Raw genomic sequence first — 8,824 nt, 5'->3', positions numbered from 1 at the left:
ACACTTAATTTACATATGTATGGATATGCTATATTATCTAAGTAAATGCAACAATATAATACTTGGGTTCTTAGATATATGTATATATGTAATTATTTATTTGTGCTAGTAAAATAGCTAAATGCTTTAAATTGCACACCGTTCAATGATATTTTCGTTCCGTGATAATTTACAGAGAACTGTCTGAATCGAAATTTGTTTAATTGTAAGTTTTCATGTCGTCAATAATTTTAGTGATTTAATTTGAGGTCGTAATATATGAATTAAGACATTCTTGTTTTGCTTTAAAATTTCGATATATGCTCGCGACTATTGGGAGATGCTATTTTTTTTGTTGCATTGGTTGTTAATGGATTTGCTGTAGTCACTATTAATGGTATCTTTATGTCATTTCCGGTTGGGTATACTGCTGGGCATATTTGAATGTTGGGCTGCGCCTTGCCCAAATGTATATGAGTAAGTCTGTCGCTGGCTAAATTCCGTTGGTGGTGGTCACCTTTACTTTTATGGCGGGTCAAAGAAGCAGTAGTCGGTGGGCATGGGGTCCAGGCACCTGCAAATATATATAACATTTTATAATCTGTCTGTTTCTATGCAACCTTGTCCCGCAATTTTAAGTGATCTGGCTTTGATTATACTGCATTTAAGTCGAATCGATAGACTAGTCTAAGTGTATTTTGGTATTTTTCCTCAGTATCTTCCAATAGATGCATATTTTCTGGTCTTATGTACCTTGGTCCGTTATCCTTGTCCCTTGCCTATTTGAATGCCGTGCTCGAGTTAAGACTAGTTTAGAGAGGGTTGAAGTTGCGAGCTGATGAGAGCCGACTTCGAACGTGATCGTTGGTGAGTGTGAGTGAGAGGTAAATGTCATAAGATGGAAGAACCTGAACCTGAAACTGCGACAAGTAAATTGCCACGGGAACTATATGTGTGATAGGAACAAGTGTGATACAAGCATACATATGCTTGGAAAAATGTATTTTGAAGTTTTATTAAAAATCAGCTTGTTTGTTTTTAATATAAAGCTCTTGTCTCTTATTGTTGTGCTCAGTTGCTACAAATTATCATATTCTTTGGAGGGATCCCTGTCATCCATGGCGGTGGATTACTTATGATATGGGCATGGGCTGCCTTTGGTGCTAAAGGAAATATTTTTTATATGCGGCCGGATGAATTCTCAAGCATATATAGAATTGGTAGAAAGTAAAACTATTATATTTTCTGAGCATTTCCATGGTAATCAATGGACAATGGACAGGATAATGCGCCGAGCCATGTTGCCCGGGCTACAATGGTTTTTTTAGGACTAAAATATACCGTTGTAGAAGTTGCCGGCAATCAGTCTGGAGTAAATCCAATTAAGGATCTGTGGGGCATACTTACAGTAAAAGTGTATTCCTGTACAAGCTATAGTTGCAGAATGGGCCAAGATTGAGCTATGAACTCTACAAAACTTGACAGGTTCGTTGCCCCGTAGGGCGCAGAAGCAGAACCAACACGCGAGAGACGGCAGCAAGAGGACCCACAGTGATCTGGCCAACGGCCAAGATAGAGAAATGCATTGAGCAGAAGTGCTTTGAAAAGTATACAGACAGGAACATAAATGATCCAATAAAACTACCATATCAAAGAATTCCCTCTCTCCTTGCCTTTCACATGGTTTAGGTAAAGGAATATTTAAAGAACAAATACAACAAATTCTCGGGAAAATTCGGGGATTTCTGTTTTTTTTTTTAAATCAAGTTAAAGTTGAATTACTGTAAAAAAAAAATGAAGTACTAATGAATCCATTTACTCAATATTTAATTATGACTTTCAAACGAATTTGTGGTAGCTGGTATTTATGAATAAAATGTAACAGCCCAGAGCAGCATACAAGCATAAGAAAAAAAATTATTGTTATATATACTAGGATTACAAAAAAATGAGAGAGGTCACACCTTAAAATTTACAGGTTCAATAGCAAAAACGCAAACTAGTTAATTGGAAACAATTTGCTAGATGATGGAGCCTGCACGTCGACGGGACGAGCCACAGAAAGACCAATAAAAAGCCTGGATGAGTGTTCAGATTATACAAGAAAGTGAAAACTTATAGATGCAATATTTCATATAGGCACGGGTCATTCATTGGAGGCACTGTCAATCAAATATACGCACGACAAGGAAAACAAAGGGTCGCATATTACAAAAGCTGTATTTAAGACAAGCACGGTGAGACTTGACAGGATAAAGAATTGCATCCTTACACCGCTGACGAGGCTTTGCACCTGTTTTTGGATTTTTGGAATGTCTAAGGAAAAAAATTTAATATTACGGAATTGATTAATCCAGCATAGCGTAAACATGCTGCCTGGATATATCAAAATTAGAGTAGCTACTGATGGCAGTGCCGGATCACAAAATAGTCACGTTTGAATCAGCAAAACTACAATTTCAAGTCCCTGTGGATCACACTGCGAAAGTCCGAGTCCGCCGCAAAATCTCACATTGATCAAAAAATGGGGCTGTGATGGATCTTCTGGGCAAGGTGCACATAAGCAAACAATAGAGACGGACAATAAAACCACTGCAGACGCCAAATTTGTTTATGGCGTCCCTTGACCCCCTGTAGCTAAAAGCGGACACTTCAGAATATTGGAATTGTCGGCGACCTTCGTCTGCTCACTATTACCGGACAATATTATTTAAATACGTCAAAAAATCTTCAGAGTTAATAAAGTCTACTGTAAATTATATTAACAATCAGATTCCAAATATAAGGCCGGTATTACTGGTAATTACTGGATTACTGGTACAAATATTAGTGTGAATTAAGAATTTTCTCTTACTAAGATTGTTAAAAAGCTATAAAAGATCTCGCAAACACTAAATCGACCTTGATGCAAAAAAAAAACCACAAATAACGTTCAAAATTTAAATGAATCATTAATTCCTAAAAAAAACCCGTGTAAAAAATACATTGATCGTATGCAAAAATAGGTGATTGGTTCCTTATCTCTAAAACATATTACAATTATGGAAAAATGTAGGAAACTGGAAAAAACAAATTTGAGTACAAAAAATGTTTTTATAAAACACGTCTGATTGTATTGAGAGTTCACAAAATACTAACAAATTTATATTGAAATTTCCACAATTGATCTGACCAGTAAATTTGTTTGTAACATATGTATGTACATATGTATATTTACGCAAAAAAACGAAAGAGAAACAAATACGTACATATTCTCTTTATGCTCTTTCTTGTTTCCGTTTGGTTTATGGGCGATTGTGAGCTGTGTGTGTTTTTATATATTTGTGTTGTGCCATGTCGAACAGTGTTAAATGGAATAAAACCGTGTAAGCAAATTTAAAATTTTTGATTTTCAAACTGTTTCAAAACCGTGTAAAAAATGAATTAGGTGTATGACATTCCGCGAAAGTAAGTATCATTTGATGATAGCACGCCAGCCAAAGGAAAAAAAAAACAGGAAACAAATTATTCAAGACGTTTTCTTTGAGGAACTTGGACTGAGCGTCGACTGGTCCAAATATGGCTATGGGAACACTCATTCCGGAAATTCTTTCAGGAAAACGAAATTACAACAAAAATAACTGGAGTGAATAACGGCATTATCCAAAGATTGGCTGTAATTTCAAATATTTTAAGCTGCAACATTATTTCATCAACCTACCAATTCGAGGATGTCAGAGGAAGTCCAGGAAACGAGAAATGAAGATTACGTGCATGAATATATGTATGATATCACGAAAAACCCAAAACTAGCACAAACTTACATGTTTTCAGCCTCTTCAGTCCTTCATGCGACATTCAACAAATATTTAGAAAAAAAAACAATCCTTAGAAATGTTAAGTTTATTAGATATTTCTCTTGATGCGTTACAGAACACAAAAAATTGGACGAACATGTATGTATAATTCATAAAATGTTTTTTCTTTTTGTAAAATCAGATTAAAACAATTATGTATAGAAATAGAAATTGAGTATTTTACATATGCAAATATGCACTAGCAACAAAGTTAAGCTTTGGAAATGTATTGTAAAGATTTTAGACATCGTAGCATCGTTCTTATGCAGACAAAGAACAATTTTTCTCTGAAATGCAGTTTGTTTCATGAAAGTATCTTGTATCGTTCAGAAGTTATTAATGTTGTAAAATAAAATGGGCAAAGGCCCCACGGTGCGTTGACTCACTCAAGGTGAATTTACTAATAAGGTGACGTCGTTCGACGGGTGAGTCTCCATCCACTTATTCAACTCGTGCTCTTGTCTCTCAGAGAGACAAGCACTAGAAAGAGATCATGCATATTGGCAAACGGATGGACCCTCGCAAGAGAGCAGTAATAGTGAAGACGTCATCTTATTAGTAAAATCAGTTTGGACTTGGTGATTTACGCTGATCAATAGTTAACGCCGGAAACGCTTCCTTCTAGTTGTTCATAGACATGTTCATATGTTCTCACCGGATCTAAGGATTTTTATTCACGCCCCAAAATAAAAATTGAAGCACCGAGCTGTAGTTGTGAAATGTTGCTCTTCGTTTATTTCATGGTTTTTTATTAGGGATCAAAACAATTAAATTTTGCCACTCTCCGCTTCTAATTTGTTAAAAACCAATTTTTACATTTTGCCCGACCAATTAAATTTTTTACATGACAACTGTGGCAAACATATGTTTTTTTTTGCAATCGTCTTGGACTTGTAAACTTCAATTGTTGACATTTTAAATTGAGAAAAAATGTGATTCGCCAATTTACGATATGCTTGCCAAAGAATTTAAAAAAGAATCAAACTGTTTGAAGAAAGAGTAGAGTGCTGCTTTCCTAACGTTGGATTTTTATACCCGATACTCAAAATGAGTATTGGGGTATATTAGATTTGTGGTGAAAATGGATGTGTGTAACGTCCAGAAGGAATCGTTTCCGACCCCATAAAGTATATATATTCTTGATCAGCATCAATAGCCGAGTCGATTGAGCCCTGTCTGTCTGTCTGTCCGTCCGTCTGTCCGTCCCCTTCAGCGCCTAGTGCTCAAAGGCTATAAGAGCTAGAGCAACGATGTTTTGGATCCAGACTTCTGTGATATGTCACTGCTACAAAAATATTTCAAAACTTCGCCCCGCCCACTTCCGCCCCCACAAAAGACGAAAATCTGTGGCATCCACATTTTTAAAGATACGATAAAACCAAAAACGTAGAATCGTAGAGAATGACCATATCTTTTAGACTGCAGAATCTGAATTGGATCGTATTATTATTATTGCCAGCATCAAGAAAACAATTTCATTTTTTCTCGCCCTGTCTCTCTCTAACACACACGTAGCATAGCCGGCTTTGCTTAGAGTAAAACATTAGCGCCTAGATCTCAGAGCTAGATCTAGAGCAACCAAATTTGGTCTCCACACTCCTAATATATCGGACCGAGACGAGTTTGTTTCAAAATTTCGCCACACCGCCTTCCGCCCCCGCAAAGGACGAAAATCTGGGGCACCCACAAATCTCAGAGACCTATAAGGCTAGAGTAACCAAATTTGGTATCCGCACTCCTGTTAGATCTCACTATAAAACGTATATCTCAAAATTTCGCCCCACCCCCTTCCGCCCCCACAAAGGACGAAAGTCTGTTGCATCCACAATATTGAGGATACGAGAAAACTAAAAATCGCAGAATCATAGATAAAGACCATATCTATCAGATTGCTGAATCTGGATCAGATCAGATCATTTTTATAGCCAAAAGGAACAAATCAATTTGCACTGGCAGCGCAGCGCCCGACGTCACTCTCAGACTGATTTTCTGTCTCTCTCGCACGCACTCTATGTCGTGTCGTTCAATATTAGCGGCGTCTGTCGGAGGAGAGCCATACTGACTAAGTATCGGGTATAAATGTAGAGTTGCGGTGTATGCAGCAACTCACAACGTTCCCCCTCGTTTTTACTTGTAAAGTTACAGCTTTCATTAATCTTATTCCGATCAAGGAATCATTTTGTTGATCATTTTCATATATTTCAACCTGCTGTGAAACCTGGAGACCAACTAAGTTGGATTTCATTTAGTTTGGATATCTTTGGCACCCTTGAATATGAAAAACCGTTGGCCTCGAGCATGAAGTGGTTCGAAAACGGGAAAAGTTTTAACATCTGAATGCATCTGAACAAAATATTGTGTTTTTTTATTGAAGTTGAAGGTGTTTATTTTATTTTTGTAAATAATTAAAGACTAATTTGTGTGTTAGACCTTTTAAAATTAATGTTTTATGTAACCTTTGTTTTTGTTTCTTTTTCGTGCTTGATTTTTTTGTTTACTTAAAGTCTTAGTTGTGTTCCCCCCCAATCCCCACATAGATTTTATATTCATTGTATTAATCTATAAGTCTTTAGTCAATAAAAGTGTTTAAGTCAGCTGCAGAAACTGGCAGATGTGTGTGAAATATTCAATAGTCTAACACATTATATTTTTTCAAGGTGGAACTTGCCCAGCAGAGCAACTGTGTGTTTCTATTATGAATATCTACTGAATTGAATGCGCTTATTCAACCTATTGAATAAATTTGCAAAAAAATTGTTGTATTTTGGATGCGTTACAAATGTAAGAAATCTTCCGTTTTACAATATAAATGTGATTGGCTGAGTACAAAGAAATCAATTTTATTGAAATGTGCCCTAAATGTATCCCAGAAAAAGGCGGAAAGTGCTCCAAGTGGCCGTGAAAAACATAATTTTATGGAGTCTTCAACGAGAACAAAGCGACGGCGTATAGCTCAGCTGGTCCAAATTGATAAGTCCGCTGTTTCTGCATTACGCAACAAAAATCAAAGCCAAAATGTGTTGCCAGCGGATCCCATTGAAGTAATTTCTCTTTTAATGGAGACCGGAATGACCAAACAACAATATTTTTGGGTAGGAAATTTTGTGAACAGCAAAATATCATTTGGTTTTCTTCCAAGCCTTCAAAGTTTATTAGATAACACAGCCTCGAGCATATTAGAGCTTCAATCCAATGTTGTTGAAACCATAGCATATGATTCTATTGCACATCTCTTATTAATTGGAAAATGGGGTTTCGATGGAAGTACGGGCCATAGCGAATAAAAGCAAAGTTTCTCTAATAATGATTTAGACGACAAAAGATTATTCGTTACATCATACGTACCCCTCCAACTTATTTCAAAAACTGATCAAAAAATCATTTGGAAAAATCATTTGGCCTTCGTCAACGCGTTATTGCAGCCCAGTTCGATTCCAGTTTAAACGAGGGGGAACGTTGGGAGTTGCTGCTGCGACCGCGACTCTACATTTATACCCGATACTTAGTCAGTATGGCTCTCCTCCGGCAGACGTTGCTAATATTAAACGACACGACAACGAGTGCGTGCGAGAGAGACAGAAAATCAGTCTGAGCGTGTCGTCGGGCGCTGCGCTGCCACTGCAAATTGATTTGTTCCTTTTGGCTATAAAAATGTTCCCATCTGATCCAGATTCAGCAATCTGATAGATATGGTCATTCTCTATAATTGTGCGTTCTAGTTTTCTCGTATCTTCAATGTTGTGGATGCCACAAATTTTCGTCTTTTGTGGGGGCGCAAGGAGGTGGGTGAAATTTTGAGATATACGTGTTATATTGAGATTTAACAGGAGTGTGGATACCAAATTTGGTTACTCTAGCCTTAATAGTCTCTGAGATTTGTGGGTGAGATCCTTGAACTCATATTTTGCAATATGCAGAGAGACAGAGCGAGAGAGAATGAATTTGTTTTCTTGATTCTGGCTATAATAATTATACGATCTGGTTCAGATTTTGCACTCTAGAAGATATAGTCATCCTCTACGATTATGCTTTTTCTGTTTTCTCAAATCTTCGAAATTGTGGGTGCCACAGACTTTCGCCCTTTGTGGGGGCGGAAGTAGGCGGGGCGAAGGTTTGAAATATACTTGTAACAATGACATATCACAGAAGTCTGGATATAAAATGTCGTTGCTCTAGCTTTTAGAGTCCTTGAGCACTAGGCGCTTATAGGGACGGACAGACAGACATGGCTGAATCGACTCGGCTAAAATGTCTTCTCTAAAGTGGCTATGTATTCCTACGTTGTTTCTAGATTTATCTATTTAAAGCCGTTAAAGAAAGAAGTTTATAGCATTATAGATTTTTTTGAAATAACCATACTACTGCCATAAATTTCCTACCATAATTTTATAGACCTGAAGATAAGAGAATAATTCATTTTCCTCTGGTACTTTTCATGGTCAGAATCGTGTAGATGATGATTAGTTTTCATACAAATAGACGGAACGTCGATAGAACGTATCAGTTTTTGGTTCTAATTAAGATAGTACAAATAAATGTACCTTGTGAAAGGGTACAAAATATCAGTTGTTAATTTAAATGTATTGTATAAAAATATATTACCTGTAAATCCACTATCCTCACCGCCTGATGCTTCGCGAGAACATCGACTATCTTCTTTGACGCGCTCGCCACTTAGCTCACTGTCGCTATTCAAACTGTCATACTCTTCTGACTCAGACTTTATTACATTTGAACGACGCTTTTGTCTCTTTTCAGTATTCAAGTGCTTATATTCATCACAACCTTCGATGTTTGCGTTAGTGTTGGTGCCGCTTACACTGGTTGAAGCTGATCTTTTTACTTTTGTCCCAGAGCTGCATAAGGTACTATCAACTGCTAATCGAGAGTCATAGTTCACTGATTTTCCTGTATGACTTATTGGGATGTTCCCCGATTGGTTTTCATGCTCTGGTAAATGAAATGTTGCGTAAGGGTATATATCTTCTGAGTATTCTGGTATGCGCTCG

At 37.0% G+C, this 8,824-nt stretch overlaps 1 pseudogene; it reads right to left on the bottom strand.

Moving 5' to 3' along the window:
- Positions 1–279: 279 nt before the first annotated feature.
- Positions 280–8,824, bottom strand: part of LOC117188590 — a 140,446-nt pseudogene continuing 131,901 nt past the window's right edge.

The sequence above is a fragment of the Drosophila miranda genome, chromosome 4 (assembly GCF_003369915.1).
Source record: "Drosophila miranda strain MSH22 chromosome 4, D.miranda_PacBio2.1, whole genome shotgun sequence".
In the NCBI taxonomy this organism is placed as follows: domain Eukaryota; kingdom Metazoa; phylum Arthropoda; class Insecta; order Diptera; family Drosophilidae; genus Drosophila; species Drosophila miranda.
This window is presented reverse-complemented; position numbering and strand designations above follow the sequence as displayed.